Consider the following 21,001-nt stretch of genomic DNA (forward strand, 5'->3'; position numbering starts at 1 on the left):
TCAAATGGCCATAATGGTGAATGCCTGACCTACTCTACTGGACACTAGGAACCACCGTGACTGCCAGCAGAAGTCGTCTGCACAGTAGGCAGTTCAACCCACAGCGGACACCACCAGAGGCTCACATAGTTGCCTGTGGTGGTCACTGCCCAATGGCTGTGTCCGTCAGAGGTGATGACCGTCTACATGGAGTACATGTCCACCATGTTCTGCAAAATCATTCACTGTTCTTCTGTGTTCTTCTGTCCTTCCGGTCTTCCTTTCTTCTCTCCTTCCGGTCTTCCGGTCTTCTGTTCTTCTGTTCTTCTGTTCTTCTGTTCTTCCGGTCTTCTGTTCTTCTGTCTTCTATCTTCTGCCTTCGGCTCTTCTGCCTCCTCCGTCCTCTTCTCCCCGCGCCTGCCCTCCTGCTCCTGCCTCATCCCCCTCCCTCACTCGCATCCCCCTCTCTATCTCCCCTATCTAACCCGTTCACTATCTACCTCCCTCACTCCTCCTATCTACCTATCTCTCTATCTCTCTATCCCACTATCTAACTCCCTCACTCTCCACCTCCTCCTATCTTCCTATCTCTCTATCTATTTCCCTATCTGTCGATTTCCCTATCTATCTATTTTCTCTATCTATTTCTCTATCTCTCCCCCCCTCCCACCACCTCTATTACCTATCTTCCTATCCTCTCACTCTACCTCTCACCCTCACCCACCTCTACAACCCCCCCTCCCCTATCTTCACAACCCTACTCCTATCATTCTACTTAATCTACTAAACCTCCTAACACTCACCCCCCTCCATCCTTAAACCCCCCTCCCCCAGCTCTTCTCACTCTACCTGTCCCCCCCTCCCTCGCGCTTTCCCGCCGCGACCTCCTGCACGCCCCGCCCCCCAGCTCCCATTCGCCCCCAGCTGACCCCTCCCCCCCTCCTACCTCATATGGCGGCCGCTGCGCGACCGCGCCGCTGGCGCGCCGGAGGCGCGCCAGAGGCAAGCCCGTCTACACCCGTCCGCGCCTGTCCCGCTCCCAGCACCACGACCCCTGGTCCCCAGCTCTCCCAAACCCCGCTGATCCGCTACGACCCCACCACCCTCCACGCCCTCAACCCAGGGCGCTCCAACACCTGCTTCCAAGCTCACCCCAAACACACCCATGGACCCTTCGCCTGCAACTCCTGCAAACGCATCTTCCACCACGCAACAACCACGACCACAAGCCCACGCGCCATCAACCACCTCAAGTGCATCCTAGTCAACGCTCGCTCCATCCACAAACACGCCGTTGAACTCTGGGACCTCCTGGACTCCATAGCACCGGACGTCGCCTTCATCACAGAGACCTGGATGAACGCCTCCTCTGCTCCAGACATCGCCACCGCCATCCCTGAAGGCTACAAGATCTCCAGGAAAGACCAAACCAACCAAGCAGGAGGAGGTATCGCCATCGTCTTCAAAGACTCCATCAGCGTCACCACCTTCACCGAGGACACCCCTCTCGCCGCGGAACACCTGCATTTTCAGATTCGCACCGACCCGAGGACCACCCTCAGAGGATCCCTCGTCTACCGTCCTCCCGGGCCACGCGCCCCTTTCAGCGACACCATCGCCAACTTCATCTCCCCGCACGCCCTCGCCTCTCCGGACTACATCCTCCTAGGCGACCTCAACTTCCATCTGGAACAAAACAACGACCCCAACACCACCACCCTGCTCGACAACCTCGCCAACCTCGGCCTCAAACAACTGGTGAACACCGCCACGCACATCGCCGGACACACGCTCGACCCCATCTTCTCCGCCAGCAAACACGTCTTCTTCAGCCACGCCTCCGCCCTACACTGGACCGACCACATCTGCGTCCACTTCACATTCCGACGCGAGACCCGCCACCTCCGCACCCAACCCATCCCTCGTCGACAGTGGAACAAGATCCCCGAAGAGCAACTCTGCTCCGCACTCGCCACCAACCAACCCACCCTCACCACCGACCCCAACGACGCAGCCCTCAACCTCACAAACTGGATCTCCAACTGCGCAGACATCCTTGCTCCCCTCAAACGCACGCATCGACAGACCAACACCAAAAAACCTCTCTGGTTCTCTGACACCCTCAAAGAATCAAAGAAAACTTGTCGCGCCCTTGAGAAAGCCTGGCGCAAGGACCACACCGCTGACAACATGACCGCCCTCAAGAACGCTACCCGCGAACACCACCACCTGATCCGCGCTGCCAAAAGGAACTTTTTCACCGACAGACTGGACAAAAACAGACACAACAGCAGAGAACTCTTCAGCATCGTCAAGGAGTTCTCCAACCCCAGCGCCAACGCCAACGCCGTCACGCCCTCACAGGATTTGTGCGAATCCCTCGCCACTTTCTTCCATCGCAAGATTAGCGACCTCCACGACAGCTTCGGACACCAGACCCAACCAAACACCACCGAACCGGCATCCACGGCCATCACCCTCAACAACTGGACCCACATCAACACGGAAGAAACCAAATCCATCATGAACTCTATCCACTCCGGCGCCCCTTCGGACCCCTGCCCGCACTTCATCTTTAACAAAGCCGACGACATCATCGCCCCGCACCTCCAGACCGTCATCAACTCTTCTTTTTCTTCTGCTACCTTCCCCGAATGCTGGAAACACGCCGAAGTCAACGCCCTACTAAAGAAACCTACGGTTGACCCGAGCGACCTGAAAAACTTCCGCCCCATCTCTCTTCTGCCTTTCCCAGCCAAAGTAATAGAGAAGACCGTCAACAAACAGCTGACCACCTTCCTGGAAGACAACAACCTGCTCGACCCCTCACAAACCGGATTCCGAACCAACCACAGCACTGAAACCGCCCTCATCTCAGTCACTGACGACATCAGAACCCTGATGGACAACGGTGAAACAGTCACCCTCATTCTGCTCGACCTCTCGGCTGCCTTTGACACCGTCTGTCACCGCACCCTAATCACCCGCCTCCGCTCCACCGGGATCCAAGGCCAGGCCCTGGACTGGATCGCCTCCTTCCTCGCAAACCATTCCCAAAGAGTTTACCTCCCTCCGTTTCGCTCAGAACCCACCGAGATCATCTGCGGCGTACCCCAAGGCTCATCACTCAGCCCGACACTCTTCAATGTCTACATGAGCCCCCTCGCCAACATCGTACGCAAGCACGACATCATCATCACCTCCTACGCCGACGACACCCAACTTATACTCTCCCTCACCAAGGACCCCGCCAGCGCCAAGACCAACCTACAAGAGGGTATGAAGGACGTCGCAGATTGGATGAGGCTCAGCCGCCTAAAGCTGAACTCTGAAAAAACGGAAGTCCTCATCCTCGGCAACACCCCGTCCGCCTGGGACGACTCCTGGTGGCCCACGGCCCTCAGCACCGCACCGACCCCCACAGACCACGCCTGCAACCTCGGCTTCATCTTGGACCCTCTTCTCACCATGACCAAGCAAGTCAACGCCGTGTCCTCCGCCTGCTTCCTCACCCTCCGTATGCTCCGCAAGATCTTCCGCTGGATCCCCACCGACACCAGAAAAACCGTGACCCACGCCCTCGTCACGAGCCGCCTGGACTACGGCAACACCCTCTACGCCGGGACCACAGACAAACTCCAAAATCGCCTGCAACGCATTCAAAACGCCTCAGCCCGCCTCATCCTCGACATACCCCGCAGCAGCCACATCTCCGCACACCTGAGACACCTGCATTGGCTCCCAGTCAGCAAAAGGATCACCTTCCGACTTCTCACCCACGCACACAAAGCCCTCCATGACAAGGGACCGGAATACCTCAACAGACGCCTCAGCTTCTACGTCCCCACCCGCCTCCTCCGCTCCTCTGGCCTCGCACTCGCTGCTGTCCCTCGCATCCGCCGCTCCACAGCGGGTGGGAGATCTTTCTCCTTCCTGGCGGCCAAGACCTGGAACTCCCTCCCCACCAGCCTCAGGACCACCCAGGACCACTCCGCTTTCCGGAGACTCCTAAAGACCTGGCTGTTCGAGCAGCGATAACCCCCCCTTTTTCCCCTAGCGCCTTGAGACCCGCACGGGTGAGTAGCGCGCTTTATAAATGTTAATGATTTGATTTGACTTTCCTCCTGAGACTGCTGCCTGCAACACCTCCACTACTTCAGCTGCTGTGTGCCACCTCTGGGAGCAATCATGCCACGTCCAGCAGGTAATGGAGCCCTGCCTTCTCTCCAAAGGCGCTGAAGAGGCTTATGAATGAGGTCCTTCCCTTGTATGAACAGCAATATGGCTCACCAGAGGAGCAGGTAAGTACCTCATGTGCACACTTTGTTCAACACCATCCTTTCCCTCCAAACAGGCTACAATGTGCCCCTGTGTGTCAATGGGATGTACGTGGTGCAGGTATTGGTGACCAGTACTAAATGTTGTATCCATTCACATTGTGTTGTGTGATGTTTTTTGGGGTCCTAGATCCTCCTTGTGTTGGATGCACATAACTAGGTGCTAGCACGCCCGGTCCTTAGTAAGTAAACTTACAAGGGAATGCGTATAGGTCGTTGAACCTTTTGAATCGCATGGAGTAACCTAATCATGCAGTGATTACTGAACCAATAATCAACATCAATAGATCAATATTAACACTCAAGGAACCACTAAAGAAAAACCATATTAATCAGTAATAACCATCACTCATGAAAAAGGTTAATAATTTTTATTCCCTATTGATTACAATTCTAATCAATTGTTAATTTTGTCCTTTACTTATGAATCTTTATTAATCATCAAGAAAACATTATTCCCCAAAGGAATCATAAGCAACAATGCAAATCTTAAGTTAGTGATTATCAACATTAATGGAGTAATTCAGCAATGCAAATTTGTCAGTCAATTGTCACAGTCAACGTCTCCCCTGTCAGCCTACCTAACCAAGATTAGCATCAGCATGTGGGTCTTCATGCAAAAACAATTTTAGAGAAAACATTAATTTGGAAAAAATTGATCTAAAAGAGAAATCTATTCAGAAAACAGCCCAGTTGGCACCTAGAAGGAAAGGCACAATTCTGTTAGTCACATTTTCGTAGTTACCTGTCCAGGATGGATCAGCAACGAGTCAGTCTTCGTCCCCAGGTCATCAGTGGTCAGCTATTTATCAGGCTCACAAAGTATAAGCCCAATTATCAGCACTTCGGACAGCGTCTCCTGACATCATCAACTTTCTCCTTGCAGTTCTGATTTCGCTCCCCTTGTCATGACTTTTTATTAGGGTCTTCCAGTCCGTCCTACTAATTGCTAATTGGTCAGTCTTGTCGGGAGTTATGACTCTAACCTATAGTTTTTATTTACCGAATCTAAATTTCTGCTTAGGCTTCAGGTTCCATAAAAATTGATTGGTCCTTCTGGTGATGAGGACATCATCCGCCTCTTCAGGTAACCAAATTGTTGCATACATAGGGGGTCATTCTGACCCTGGCGGTCATTGACCGCCAGGGTCAACGACCACGAGAGCACCGCCAACAGGCTGGCGGTGCTCTCAAGGGCATTCTGACCGCGGCGGTTTGGCCGCGGTCAGAAAGGGAAAACCGGCGGTCTCCCGCCGGTTTTCTGCTGCCCTCAGGAATCCTCCATGGCGGCGCAGCTTGCTGCGCCGCCATGGGGATTCCGACACCCCATACCGCCATCCTGTTCCTGGCGGTACGCCCCCCAGGAACAGGATGGCGGTATGGGGTGTCATGGGGCCCCCGTAAGAGGGCCCCACAAAGAATTTCAGTGTCTGCTTAGCAGACACTGAAATTCGCGACGGGTGCAACTGCACCCGTCGCACCTTCCCACTCCGCCGGCTCCATTCGGAGCCGGCTTCCTCGTGGGAAGGGGTTTCCTGCTGGGCTGGCGGGCGGCCTTCTGGCGGTCGCCCACCAGCCCAGCGGGAAACACAGAATCACCGCGGCGGTCTTCAGACCGCGGAGCGGTGTTCTGTCGGGGGAACTCTGGCGGGCGGCCTCCGCCGCCCGCCAGAGTTAGAATGACCCCCATAGTCTTTACTCAGTGCCTCTATTGTTCAAGTCCTGGGAAAGTACATTTAGCCTACAATACACATAATTGTATCAATTTGACTTCATAATCTCCTGTCTGCTGGTACAATGCAGAATGTTTTAGCAGAGCCATCTGAACTCTGCAAAGTTCAAGGTCCTTTACTCCGGTTACCAGTCCTCACAAGCCTTGTCGAATCTTCATGTTCTAAGCAGGCAAGGCCCAGTGAAACCAGGCCCTTAGTTTGGCTAAGTTAAGAATATGAATTAACACAAAACATAGGTTATACATCCAGTTATGATATATCAATACATTTTACATAGATTTTCCCATTATTTTGCATCTGTTACTACATATGGTGACCACTCCCAGTGGGCACATTTTTGCTTACACAAGTTATTTTCTAATATCAGTTTCTCTATGCAATTTTCTCATTGGTAAACACACATTAATCAATATATTTCTTGAATTAGCATATCTGCTCCATCATAGGCAAGGTGACTTTACTGACATACAATGACATTTATTTTCTCTTGATGATTGTAAATGTTAGACAACATGTATGTGCATGACACCATGAACTGTGTATGTATTTTGTCTGAGTCATTTGAGTGCCTTGCAAGCAATGTGTATAGTGCCACAGATCTTTCATCACACACATCTGGCCTTGCCAAACTGTTGTCTGGAAGGCATATCATGACTCCCTCTGCCCCTCAGGTTGCCACACAAACCAAAAGCCACATTGCTGTTGGACACATGATATACTGTCATGTATGGAAGTGATTGAAATGTAAGTGTCATATAGGTTCTGTATTCATCCTGCAGAGACCAGGGCCTGTCAAATGTATCTCCCAGTATGGGACATAGTCCATGCTGTGAGAGAGTCACTGTGGCTATGCAATTGTGGCACTGTGCCTATTCCCTGTACACCAGCAGGTCCTGTCATGTGGCCAATATGAGGCTCTAGTTGCAACACTTGCCCTGAATGCCTCAGTCCATTGACTAGATTTGGAATTGGTACTGAGGGAAATCCCTGAACTAGTCTATATATGCATTTTGTACCATTGCCAATGTGTGTCTTTGACTCATGATTGGTCCCTTACTCACACAGCTCTGTTATCTCCTTCACAAAAGTCATATTTACCCTGTACAGGCTTATTGCACAAATAACAGTCCCACACTGCAGACAGTGTGTAGTAGATTCCACAGAGGCCATCACATGTGACTCAGTAGCTTGGTTATATAGCAGAAATTGTGCAATGCATAGCTTTATATGCTGGATGCCTTCTCTGTAGTTTAGACACATATGTCCAAACTAGTGCTCTGTGGTACAGGTACATACCACAGAACCGCCCCGAAGTGGCACGATTCTGCATTTGGTAGGCCACATGTCCACACATGCACAGGGAAGACACTTGCTGTAACCTCCATGCCATCCCTTTCATTGTCACTCAAGGGTGAGTGTGAAGTCTGACTATAGAACTTGCCTGTAGGGACTGTATGCAGTGAGTCAATCTCGCAGAGTGTAAATGTGTTAGTCCAGTCAGGCCTAAGGAGTTCACCCTTCAGAAGCCACATAGGTGTGTGGTGTTCAATTGTGGATCACATCACAGTACATGTTGCTCGAGTATGGGTTACCTGATGTCTGTAGGCTTGCTTAGTCTTTGTAGGCCATGAGCAGGGCAGTGGGTTAGTCTGAAAATGGATATAAAAGTTATGTTATGTAATGTAATGTTATGTTAGGTTATGTTATGTTAAGAAGATTTATAGAGCGCATGGCTACCCGAAGGCCTCCCAGCACTAAGTACCAATTTTCAGAACATGGTATGACGATTAAGCTTGAAAATGCCAGGTTTTAAGCAATTGACGGAAGCTGGAGGCAGAGAGGTAGTGAATTCCATAATTTGCCTCCTAAAAAGGCCATTGAACTCCCCCATCTGGCCTTTTTTTACAATTGGGGGTCTAACTAGTGCCGCCGCCGAAGTTCTAAGCCGTCTAGAGGGGGTGTAGAAGGAGGCTTAGGGCATTAACAAAGAAGGACCTCTGTTATGTAGGGATCTGTGAATATAACACAAAGCTTCGAATTTTATGCGCTGTGCCATGGGAAGCCAATGAAGAGAGGAGGTAGCCTGTTTAACAGACATATGTCTAGGTATGTCTAAAGGGAGCCGGGCAGAGGCATTCAGAACCACCTGCAATTTCCTACTTTCATACTTTGGAGAGCCGAGATACAGTGCATTATCATAGACAAGCTGGGAAATAATGAGGGCCTGAACAATAAGGTCCTCATTTCAACCCTGGCGGTCACCGACTGCCAGGGTTAAAGTGGCGCTCATACCGCCAACAGGCTGGCAGTACAAAATGCCGCCGCGGTCACACTGGCGGGACCAGCGGTTGCAAGCCGGCAGGGCAGCGCTGTAAGCAGCGCTGCCCCGGGGATTTTGACTCCCCTTACCGCCAGCCTTTCCATGGCGGTAGACACCGCCATGGAAAGGTTGGCGGTAAGGGGACTAGCGGGGCCCCTGGCATGGGCAGTACGGGGGCCCCCAGGCACAGCCCTATCACGATTTCCACTGTCTGCTTAGGGAGGGGGTTGGCGGGTGTTGGGTGTTGTGTGCGTGCATGGGGGTGTGCGTGTGTGTAAGTAGAGGGGGTGTGTGAGTGCGTGTATGCATGCGGGGGTGTTGTGTGTTTGGAAATGAGTGCATGTCTGTCTGTATGTATGTCTGTATGGATGTGTGCATGTATGTCTGAATGTGGGTGTGTGCGTATGACTGTGTGTGTGGCTGTTGGCATGTATGTTGGTGTGTGCGGGTATGTGTGTTGGTGGTGCCTGCGTGCGTGTCGGGTGTGAATGTGTAATGTAATGTTGGGGGTAGGGGTGGGGAGGGGGGTCCTGCCACCTTTGGGGGAGGCAGGGGTGGTGAGGGGTGTAGGGGAAGGACTCGGGGTGGGGGGTGGGGGAGACCCCTATCAGTGCCAGGGAAGGAATTCCCTGGCACTGATAGTGCTCACCGCCATGTATTTCATGGTGGTTCCAAACCCCATGAAATCCATGGCGGTCAGCTGGGTCATGATACCGCCAGCGGTATTGTGACGACCGCTGGGCTGGAGACGCAGGTCTCCAGCCCAGCGGTCGTCTGCGCCCTGGCGGTCGGATCGGAGAAGTGGCGGATGACCATGGCGGTAACCGCCATGGTCATAATTCCAAAAATTTTACCGCCAGCCTGTTGGCGGTAAGACCGCCGCTTCTCCCCCAACCGCCAGAGTTGTAATGAGGGCCTAAGTCTTTTAGTTACAAATGGAAGAATTCTGAAGACTTTCCTCAACCGCCTAACCAGTCTGAAACAGGTTGTGGATTTTTTTTTACATGGTAATCCATCATGAGCCGAGGGTCCAGCCAGACACCTAGGCTCTTGAGATTCTCTTTAGGGGAAGGCAGATTACTTGAAGGATCCATGGTGTGAGAATGAAGCCCCAAATGGGGACGATGTCCTAATACTATTATTTCAGTTTTATCTTCGTTAAGTTTCAGCTTACATTCTGACATCCATCTGGTCACTACCTGGAGGCAAGGTATGAGTGCAGAGCAGTTAATGCTGGGGTTAGTGGAAAATGAAACTACCAGCTGAGTGTCATCTGCATCGGACACTATTGACAGACTGTACGGCTTCACAATCTCTGCGACTGGAAACCTGTAAATATTGAATAAGGTGGGGCTGAGGGAAGAACCCTGGAGTACCCCACAGTTGATCGACAGTCGGTTAGATAGAAAGGACCGGTCCAATACCTTAAAGGTCCTCCTTTCCAAAAAGGAGGAGAGCCAGCTCAGAGCAGTGCCTGTAATTCCAAGATCCGCCAATATTAAAAGAAGTGATCCACAGTGTCAAAAGCCAGGCTGAGGTCAAGAAGAATAATGGCCGTTGCACCACCTTGATCAAGGTGCCAAGTGTGTAGTCATGTTCCTGTACTGGTTGGCATTTGACTTGTGGTGTGTTGACAAATTGAACATTTTTTGCTGGGTGTTTCTGACGTGTTTGACACAACCATTTGGTCAACAACGTGTGATTGTAATCACCTGATTTGTCTCTTACATCCATACGGGCAAACTCCAATCAGAAGTGGAAGATACAGAGAGGCATCGCCCGAAAGGTGCAGAGCCTGGGGGTCCACAGAGCATCCTCTGTCACAAGAGGGGGAAGGAACTGAGACGCTGGACCCAGAAGATTATAGAGGTCCAACAAGGGCTGTGTTCCCAATGTGGGCGGGGCTCATGCTGGACCAGGAGCCCCCTAATGGCCCGCATCCTGGCAGTGGCGTACCTGGACCTTGATGGGCATTTGACAGGAGCACAGCAACTACAATGGGGTGAGTACAGGGCAAATTCCTGCCTGTCACATTGCCAAGATAATGTGTTCTGATATCTCCCCCTGACGATTAGGGATGATCGATGTGTGACACAGTAGATCAGTAACTGTATGTGTAGATATTTGATGTGGTGTATACTGATGTGCCTTGCGTAAGGGCCCAGGGTCTTAGAATACAACTGTGTACAATCCACACACAATTGGATCTTCAGGGACATTACATGGGCGTGTACATTGATCAATCAATTAAAGTTTGTTGTTGTAGTGGGTGTAAATTCTACACCATGGACCACTAATCCTCAGTGTTACAGGTCGAAGACTAAAAAAGTGATGGATCACTGTCCTCAGCCATGTGCCTGGTCAAATGGGTAAATTGGCTTCTGTCCCCCAGAGGCCACTTGTCTCAGTGTGTGAGAGTGCTGGTGCCTCACTACTGTCTGTAATGTGAATATTGGCACACATTGTTCTTTGGGTGCAGTTACAAAGCAATACTTTCCATTAGTAATTTTGGAGCGTCCATTGACATGATTTATGTTCCATTACTTTTGCCAACATGCTTTGTGCCTACATGTTAGCATGTGTCTCTTTCGATTTTGACAAAATGTGTACACTGCTATCTCCTGCATGGTCTACCTGTGTACATAAGATGATTTCTGTTTTCGCTCACATATATGTGCATAACAACCTTTGTTTGGAATAGGTCATTTGTAATGGGGCTACATTTCATGTGGTGCCACAGATAGGAGTGTGTCACCATTGATTGTTGGCTCACACATACTCTCACACCTCATAGCATGTCATTTGGCATATACAACTGCAGTAGCAATGAGGGACATGATGGGTAGGACAAGAGTTTTTACACACAATGTGCATTTCTATGTTATATTGGAATGATATGTGGTTGAGTACAACCATTCATCCATGGACATCTGGGTTTGCAGGACCAAAAAGGAGACAGTGATGTAGCTTCCCATTAGGCAACATGTTGAAGGCCTTTTACAAGTACTTGCAAAGCTTGCTTTGTACCATTATTTAACGCCTGGGTCAGACCAGGTGTTAGGGTATCTGTGGACCCATTTCAATGGTTAAACACCATGGAATGGGTTCACAGGTGCCCTCCCCGATGCCCAGGAACACCCCCACCCACACCAGAGGGACACCAGAGGATGGGGGACCCCATCCCAGGTAAGTAGGATAAGTATTGGTAAGTTTTTTTTTTTTTTTAAAGTGCCATCCTGTGCCGTAACTCGGGACCCCCTGCATGGCACAGGGTGCAATGGCCATGCCCAGGAGACACTTGTCCCCTGTGCTGGCCTTTGGAGTGGTGGGCATGATTCCTGGTCTTTCTTAAAACAGAAGTCATGGTTTTGGTGGTTGTGCGCCAGGAAATGGTGCTAGTCTGGTTAGAGGCACTTTTCTTGCCTCTAACCAGGCTAGTGTAATTTTCTGATACACAACTCTCTCGTTCCCTACCACGACTTCCACCAAACTTGCATCTTTCTTGAAGACACTAGCCCAAGTTTAATGCCGGCTTGCACCATTCAATAAATACGGTGCCCAGCTTGCGCTGTTAGATGATGCAAGCTGGGGCTAAACTTGTTGCTGCAATACTGCGTTAATGCAGTTTTGCTGCAAAAAGCTGAAATCTGGGCCTAAGTCTGTTTCATATCTGCTTAGTTCATCAGCATAGGCCCTGTTCCTTCAAAGTAAGTAGTAGCATATAATTGGTGCCTGGCAATTGAGAAATTACAATTGGGTATAACAAAAACGCCTGATAATATTTGCATGGACAAAAATGTTGGTAAGCATGAGGAAGTGGTTTATTAGTTGGGGTGGATTGATGTATACAACAAGTAATAAAATTACTATCATGTTAGGTCCAGTCTAAGGTACAGTAATTTAATGGTAGCTACAGCAAAGAACAGACAGGCTTAAGTTAATGAAAATGTGTAAAGCATTTGGAAGTACAAAAACAGTTAAGAAGTTGAAAACACAACACAATGAAAATCCCACACCAATTTAGAAAAATAAAGTAAAATTACTCTCAAATGACAAAAATCAAATAAGGGGTCAGCCGACTGACCCTTGAAATCCACTCCAGGGTACAGATGGGAGCAGGTCCAGCCCTTCAAGTCTCCTCCCAGGTCTCAAATACAGCAGGCACAGCCCTTTGTCTATTCTTTCACAGGTCCATAAAGTGTTCTGAGGATGGCACTTCCAGGTGCCATATTTATGATTAGCACCAGTTAGTGGGAATGGGATGCCCCTTGTGCACTTCCTAAACAATGGAGAAAAGGTTCCCAGGGGAAATCCAACCCTCTTTTTCAGTAACTCTTGTTTTCTTTACAGAGAAGCCCTAAATACCACGTGCAAGGGTATGTTCTAGATGGCAAGCCTTCAGCCACACCAAACTTGAGCTCTGTGGGCTGAGGAGTGGCCCATGGATATTGTCAGTGTCATTCCACAACTAACACTAAAATACAGTTTGAAGAAAGTCCTGTACTCATAACAGACAAGGAAATAGAAGTCTGGAAGGACAAAAGAAGTGTCCTTCAGCAACGAGACACAGTATACACAATACTTGTCCTGGCATCCTGTTTTCTCCTGTTTAGACTTAACCCTCTGTGCAGGGTCAGCACCCCAAACTTTTTTGCCTTCACCCTTTCTATTTTTGTTTAATTAATTTTTGTTGGTCATAAGACTTTGTGTACTTTACCACTGCTAACCAGTTCTGAAGTGCTTGTGCTTGTGCTCATTCCCTAAAACATGGTAAAATTCCCAAACACCTGATTGGCATATTTAATTTGCTTATATGTCCCTAGTATACAGTGAGAAACCAGGATCATTTTTGCCTCCATTTTTGACTCCTTAGTGCTAGTTTTCTGACTCTGAGGGTGACCTGGGCTCTGCTAACTAGACTTCTCAGAAAACAAATTGGGGGAGGGACCGGGAGGTTGAGTGGTCCAGTGTACGGTCTCCCAAACTATATTCAAATATATAAGGTACACTGTTCCAAAAATTATTACATATCGTCCTAGGGGACCACTGGTCTCAGGAGCAAGAGCCCTCAAGCATCACAATGGATGATTAGTATCATCATCGGGAAATGCTCCACACCAAGCTGGCACTGTAATGCCTGGCGGGCACCCCTAACGGGGGCTCTAGACCATAATCATCTAATCATGACTTGTACAATCTATCATACAGCCAAAGATGCTTACATTCAAGCATCAGTGCGAAAAAGAGGTAAAAAAAATAATTAAAATTGGTTATTCATCTTCCAATCAACATCATCATTTTAATCAGTATAATGAAGATGAAGACCAAGATTAAAACAAGAATTGAAAGTCATATATAGAGTATAATGCTTGTGGAACTTTCACATAATACTAAGGGCTCCAGGTTTTCATAGGGCCTTTAGGAACAGGTCAACATGTTTCGCGGCTATCGGTCCATCCGGATCCATTGACGCTTCATCAGGACCAAAAATGAATCACCTCTTCACAAAATACAAAAGAAAAAGAAATAACCACCTCTAATAGGGTAGAAAAACCGGTAACTTACATTTAAGTACACTGGTTACAACAGGTCACCCATCCCTAAATTGAGAAAGGGCCCCCTGGGAAGCACGTTCCTGGTCCAAATTGTGGACCTAACCTCTGGAACGGTGTTCGCGGCACCGTTCCAGAGGTTAGGTCCACAGTTTGGACCAGCGACAAAATCTGTCAATCTGAGTCCTAGGAACGTGCTAATTTTAGGTCAATCTGCCCCAAGGGGGGGCAGAAACAAATAGGCACTGGGGATCTTTTTTTTTGCGCCAATGTCACGCAAGGGGAGCAACCCCGTAGGCAAGGGTCACTCCCCGGTGGGGCTAGGGGGGGCGCAGGGGCAAATTTATTTTAGGCCTTTTCTGCCCCCCAGGGAGGGCAGAAACCTCTAGGTGCCAGGGCTAATTTTTTTTTTTTGTTTGTTTGTTTGTTTTTTTAGAGATGGGGAGCCACCCATTAGGCAAGGGTCGCTCCCCTGGGGGGCAAATTGTATTTAGACCATTTCTGCCCCCCTTGGGGGCAGATCGGCCGATTTTTGTTAGGCCAATCTGCCCCATGGGGACAGAAACCACTTAGGCACCAGGGATTGGTGTGTGTGTATGCGTGTGTTTTCTTTAGGGGGGCAGCTCCTTGGGTAAGGGTCGCTCCCCATGGGGGCACATTACTGTTGGCCATATCTGCCCCCCGTTGGGGGCAGATGGGCCTATTTTTGTAAAGCCCCTCTGCCCCCAAGGTGAGTCAGAAAGCCCACCAGAGGCCAGGGAAGTTTTCATTTAAAAAATAAGAGGGTGGGGGTATGGCCATACCTCCACCCCAAATAAATGGTGCCAAAGTTGTTCTGCCCACCAGTGGGCAGATGGGGCAATTACCCCTGATCCAATACCCCGGGGGGCAGAAAGTCTACTAGATGGCAGGGAATTTACAAAAAAAGCAAAAAATACTGGGGTGGTGGCTACCAACCATTATGGGCCTGGTTACGCCCCCACCTCAACTGAAGGGGGTAACAGTCTTTCAGCTCTCCCCCGCACTCTAAAACATCTTATCCCACAGCAAGCAAGAAGACATTTGATTATTTTGGGTTTTAGTTTTACATTTGGGCCATGAGAACTTGGCTTACTCTCAAAATCGTCCCACTTGGAATGGTGAGGGCTGCACTTTATGGACTTTGGGACGCTGCCATGTAGAAAAATCCACAAGACCTAGACACATCTGAAAACTAAACATCTAGGTGATTCCGGGGTGGTGTGTTTCACATGCACCTGCACCATTTTTGTACCCACAATCCCCTGCAAACCTCCAACTTTGCTGGAAATCAAACATTTTTCCCACGTTTTTGTGATGGAACCTTCCGGAATCTGCAGGAATCCACAAAATACCTACCACCCAGCATTGTCTCATCTACACTGATAAAAATTCTGCTGCACTTGTCAACCTAAAAATGTTTTTTTGCAAACTGCCCTTTTGGACCCTCTTTGTTCCCCCTCAATATCGACATGTTTTTGGCTCTTCCCTTCCACAAGCACTTGGCCCACCTACACAAATGATGTAGCATTTTTACCAGGAGACTGAGGGGAATATTGGGTGGTATGAAATGTGTCCCAGTGCAGTGATCTCACACAGGAATGTGGGAAAAATGTGATTTTTTAGCTAAATTTGAGGTTTGCTACGGATTCTGGGTAAGAAAACATTGGGGGATCTACGCAAGTCACACCTCACTGGACTCCCTGGGGTGTCTAGTTTTCAGAACTGTCTGGGTTTGGTAGGTTTCCCTTGAAGGCTGCTGAGCCCAGGACCAAAAATGCAGGTGCCCCCCTGCAAAAACAGACAGTTTTGTATTTGATAATTTTGATGTGTCCAGATAGTGTTTTGGGGCATTTCATTTTGTGGGCGCTAGGCCTACCCACACAAGTGAGGTACCATTTTTATCAGGAGACTTGGGGAAACCCTGGGTGGAAGGACATTTGTGGCTCCTCTCAGATTCCAGAACTTTCTGTCACCGAAATGAGAGGAAAAAGGTTTTTTTTGGCCACATTTTGAGGTTTGCAAAGGATTCTGGGTACCAGAACCTGGTGAGAGCCTCACAAGACACCCCATCCTGGATTCCCCTAAGCATCTAGTTTTCATAAATGCACAGGTTTGGTAGTTTTCCCTAGGTGGCGGCTGAGCTAGAGGCCAAAATCCATAGCTTGGCACTTTCCAAAAAACAGGTCTGTTTTGTTTGGGAAAATGTGATGTGTTCCCATAGGGCCTCATTTCAACCTCAGCGGTCTTTTTTCAAGACCGCAGAGGTACCGCTGTGCTGAAGACCACCAGTGCAGGCGGTTTTCCACGCAGTGCATCATGACTGCTGGCAGCCCTCCGTCCTTTTTCGGACAGAGAGCCGCCAGCAGCCATACTGGCGGTCGGCGGGGAAGTGGAGGCTGCTCCACCTCCACCGACCCGTCATCAGAACACCGCCCACTGAATCCCAAACCAGGATTCAATGTGGCGGTGTTCTGGTGACAGGGAGATGGTGGCGGAGCAGCCCCCATGGATCCTGTTCCCTCCCGGAGGATCACTGGAACAGGTAAGGTGATCGTCTGTTAGGGGAGGGGGTGGGGGTGTTGTGTGCGTGCATGGGGGTGTGCATGTGAGTATGTAGAGGGGGGTGTGAGTGCGTGTATGTATGCGGGGGTGTGTTGTGTGTCTGGAAAATGTGTGCAGGTCGGTCTGTGTGCATGTCTGTTTGTATGTGTGCGGGTATGTGTTGTTGTAGTGTATATGTGCATGTAGGGTCGCAATGAGGGCCATAGTGTTTTGGGGCATTTTCTGTCACAGGTGTTTGGCCTATCCACACAAGTGAGGTACCATTTTTATCGGGAGACTTGGAGGAATGCTGGGTGGAAGGAAATTCGTGGCTCCTCTCAGATTCCACAACTTTCTATCACCGAAATGTGAGGAAAAAGTGTTTTTTGGGCCAAATTTTGAGGTTTGGAAAGGATTCTGGGCAACAGAACCTAGTGAGAGCTCCACAAGTCACCCTATCTTGGATTCCCTAGGTGTCTAGTTTAAAAAAATGCACATATTCGGTAGGTTTCCCTAGGTGCCAGCTGAGCTAGAGGCCAAAATCCACAGCTAGGCACTTTGCAAAAAAAAGTCTGTTTTTGGGGGGGAAATGTGATGTGTCCATGTTGTGTTTTGGGGCATTTCCTGTTGCGGGAGCTAGCCCTTTCCACACAAGTGAGGTACCATTTTTACAGGAGGCTTGGGGGAACGCTGGGTGGGAGGAAATTTGTGGCTCCTCTCAGATTCCAAAGCTTTGTGTCACCGAAATGTGAGGAAAAAGTGTTTTGTTGGCCAAATTTTGAGGTTTGCAAAGGATTCTGGGTAACAGAACCTGGTGAGGGTCCCACAAGTCACCCCATCCCGGATTTCCCCAGGTGTCTAGTTTTAAAAAATGCACAAGTTTGGTAAGTTTCCCTAGGAGCCGGCTGAGCTAGAGATCAAAATCCCCAAAACACGTCAGTTTTCAATGTAAAAATGTGATGTGTCCATGTTGCGTTTTCTGTCGTGGGCATTAGGCCTACCCATGCAAGTCAGGTACCATTTTTTATCAGGAGATTTGGGGGAATACAGAATAGCAGAAGAAGTGTTATTGCCCCTTGTCTTTCTCTACATTTATTCCTTCCAAATGTAAGACAGTGTGTAAAAAAGTCATCCATTTGAGAATTGCCCTGTAATTCACATGCTTGTATGGGGTCCCCTGAATTCAGAGATGTGCAAATAACCAATGCTTCTCAACACCTTATCTAGCACCCATTTGGGAAATACAAAGGTTTTTGATACCTATTTGTCACTCTTTATACTTCACCAAATGAATTGATGTATTCCCTGTATAGAATGAAAACCCATTGCAAGGTGCAGCTCATTTATTGGCTCTGGGTATCTAGGGTTCTTGATTGACCTACAAGCCCTATATATACCCACAACCAGAAGAGTCCAACAGACATAACAGTATATTGATTTATCAAATCTGACATCTCAGTAAAAAAGTTACAGAGTAAAATGTGAAGAAAAATTGCTGTTTTTTTCACCTCAATTTCAACATATATTTCAGCTGTTATTTTCTGTAGGAAAACCTTGTACAATCTACACAAATGACCCCTTGCTAAATTCAGAATTGTATCTACTTTTCAGACATGTTTAGCTTTCCAGGATCCAGCATTGGTTTCATACACATTTCTGTCAGTAACTGGAAGGAGGCTAAAAGCACAGAAAATAGTGCAAATGGGATATATTCCAGTAAAATGACAAAATTATGTTGAAAAATGTATGTGGTTTTCTGATTCAAATCTGCCTGTTCCTGAAAGCTGGGAAGATGGTGATTTTAGCACCGGAAACCCTCTGTTAATGACATTTTCAGGGAAAAAAACACAAGCTTTCCTTTGCAGCCCTTTTGTCCAATTTTTTATTTTTTAAATGGATTGTATTGCTGTATTGTCGCTAATTTCTTGGTCTCCTTCAGGGGCACCCACAAACTCTGGGTACGTCTAGAATCCCCAGGATATTGGGTAAAAAGGGCACAAATTTGGCATGAGTAGCTTATGTGGACCAAAAGTTATGAGGGCCTAAGCGCAAACTGCCCCAAATAGCCAAAAAATGGCCTGGTACCTGAGAGGAAAAAGGCCTGGCAGTGAAGGGGTTAATAGATTTTCCTCAGGGAGAAATCTAGGGCTAGATGTATCAAAAATCCAATTTGCATTTCTTAAATAGCGAATTTTAAAAAATCGCTATTTAAGAAATGCAAAATGCTATGTATGAAATTTGCGATTCTATAATAGGGATTTCTTAACATTCGCAAATGTAATTACCGAAACGCACATAGAGAATGCAACTCCATTCATCCCTATGGGCCTGTAGGCCCATAGTTGTGAATGGTTTTGCATTTCCCAATTCCAGTTGGGAATTTGCAAATTAGGTAATGCAAACCCCAGGGTGTTGGGGGCGTAAGGCCCCCTCTGATGCACTCCAAAAAAATATTTGTGGAAATGTGAAGCACACACATGCCCTAGTGTGCGCTACATGACATTTTTAAAAATGCATTTTTTCAAAAATTGCACATGCTTACCACCAAATTGGATTTGGTGGTAATTGCATTTCCTAAATGCCCAATTCGCATTTTGGAATTGCTTGATACATGTGCTTTGGAAATCGCACATAGGGATTTCTTATGTGCAATTCAGAGAATCACAATTTGCGATTCCTTCAAATTGCACTGTGAATTCCTATCATAGATTGTGAAAGGCATTTTTGCATTCGCAAACTGCCGCATTTTGCTATTCGCACCGTTTGCGAATGCAAAAAGGTTTGATACATGTGGCCCTTGGTCTTTATTGTTTTTAGTTTGTAGCACTTGTGACCCTTGTTTGTCTTTCTTTCTTTGTTTTTTGTTTTTTCTCTCTTGCCTTCTTTCTTACCTTTCTTCTTGTCATTTTCTTTTTTTTTGCTTTGTTCCACTCTTGCCTTCCTTCTTTCCATCCTTCTTTTATTTTTTCTCCTTGCTTGCTTCCTTCCTTTCTTTCTTCCCCTTCCTTGTATTCTTTTTCTTTCTTTCTTTCTCTCTTGCCTTCTTTCTGTCCTTCTTTCTGTCATTATTTCAAGTTTTCTTCTTTCCTTTATCTTCCCTCTTTCCAATTTCCCTTTCTTTCTATCTTTCTCTTTTCTTCATTTGTACTTCCTTTTGTTCTTTCTTTCATTCTTTCTTTCTTAAAGTCTAGAGGTTGGCAGAATGATTGTGTTTTTTTTAGGTCAGTTAGCTAAAACCTTTTGATTTTACTAAAACTGTGTGTATTTCATAGTTACATGCAGGGGTTTCTATCCAACCATCATCCATTCATCTGTGGTTGGCTAGAAATCAAATGTGGTCATTCACATTTTTCTTACACCCACTTGAGCATGCATCAACAGGAAATATGGCAGTCCACTTCAACCATTGACTGACTTCACTGTGAATTAGGGCATGCTGCTCTTTGAAAAGGAAAACATCCACACACAAAGTTGTCTCCTTCAGTTCCAAGGAGTACCATGGTACAATTTTTTGAGACCGAATAATTTTTGCCTTTAGACATTTGTTTCTGATTGATGAAAGCCAAGCATCTTCATGAAGCATATGTTTGTAAAACCTTGACAGAACCAGAATTGCCAAAAGGCTGGCAGCCAATGCAAGACCTATTGGCTTTGCCAATGCTTGGTTAGCTTTATTGTCGTAAACCAGCAATCTATTTATCTCTTAACTGTAAAGTAAAAGTCATCCAGACTACAGCTTGCACCATGAACGTGACAATTACTTTCAGAGCATGTGAAATGGACAGACAATATCAGAAATGCAATGGGTAGGATTGCTAAACCAGTCAGTTTTAACCATAGGCTCACCATATGGCAATTCTAGATGTTATTTGGAAAAACAGAAAGTGATTAGTAGTCGAAGACATGGGAATCGTGTATGACAAGTTGTTGGATATTCATTTTCTAAGACCCACTAATATAGTGAAAACGTCCAGACCAAATTATACTCAGTAGTGTTCAGGTTCCTTGTGAATATATAAAATTGGCCAGTTTGAACAAATAATTGCGACATTTCATGAGGTAGCCTTTAGATGTTAATATTAAGGTCCAGACTGGTCTTATAAAAATATGAAAGCTATTGGTTGTGCAGCGAAAAGAAGTATGACTTCAAAAGGGGGTTACATTATTTAAGCTCTGCAAGACTACTGGTTCTAATAGATTTTTAGAAGTTTATAAACAATAGAGGTTCTTAAACAACAGTATATTGTTGTGCTCTTGTATCAGTGTTAAATGCCACTCAGTCCTCTGGTTAATACATCCATGATGTCAATATTAGAATGGATGGAACGTTGGGGGACAGCTGGAAACAGACAGTTGGAGGAGAACAGTTGAGGGAATGGTTCATGATGTATTTATCTTGATTAAATATACTTGAGGATACAAATACACTGTGGATATTACTTAAACCAATATCTTTGTGATATTACACCAGCACATATTTGGGAATAACGTGTACAATGCATGCAGACAATAAAATAA

The sequence above is a fragment of the Pleurodeles waltl genome, chromosome 3_1 (genome assembly GCF_031143425.1).
Source record: "Pleurodeles waltl isolate 20211129_DDA chromosome 3_1, aPleWal1.hap1.20221129, whole genome shotgun sequence".
NCBI lineage: Eukaryota > Metazoa > Chordata > Amphibia > Caudata > Salamandridae > Pleurodeles > Pleurodeles waltl.